A 782-nucleotide genomic window follows, 5' to 3' on the forward strand; every position below is an offset into this window, starting at 1 on the left:
TGTGACAAAATTTGAAACCATTATTTACAGAACATCTATCTATCTATCTATCTATCTATCTATCTAGATATCTATATATATATATATATATATATATATATATATATATATATATGACAGAGTTCTTACAGCTTCTGTCTACCAGATTTACTCACAAGTGTTTGGTCGGCCTTGGGGCTATAATAGAAGACACTTCCCTAAAGTGGTATGCAATGGAACTGCACCCGGAACCATGTTGTTGGGAAGCAAACTTCCCACCACACAACCACGTTTGTATTCATATAATAAACACATAAAACACAAATATACACACATACATGCAGTCGTACATACATACATACATACATATTAATTAATTAATCGCAGAGAACGTTGTTGCTTGAAATATTATATATATTAAATAAACTTGTTCGTAATCGTGTATAAACGGAAATAAGAAAAGTAGATAGGAGGAAACATGGTGAAAGAGGAAGTGAGATAATTATCGTTAAGTAGAAAGAGAGGAGGAGAAAGAAAAAATGAGGGAAGGAGGGAGGGGTAACATTTAATAGAGAGAGGGAATGTGGAGCAGGACTGACAGAAAAACAAATAGGAAGACAAAGAGACAGAGACCAAACACAATCAAATAGAAAGCCATGCAAACAGACAGAACAGCAGGGCTTTACCATATTTTTATTTAGTTTAAAGAAAGCTGCCCTGGAGTATTTTCTGTCCGTCATATTGTTGATATTTCATAACGAATGTCACAATGTCACAACATATCTTCTTTATATATTTATATA

Source organism: Octopus bimaculoides, chromosome 11 (assembly GCF_001194135.2).
Source record: "Octopus bimaculoides isolate UCB-OBI-ISO-001 chromosome 11, ASM119413v2, whole genome shotgun sequence".
Taxonomy (NCBI): domain Eukaryota; kingdom Metazoa; phylum Mollusca; class Cephalopoda; order Octopoda; family Octopodidae; genus Octopus; species Octopus bimaculoides.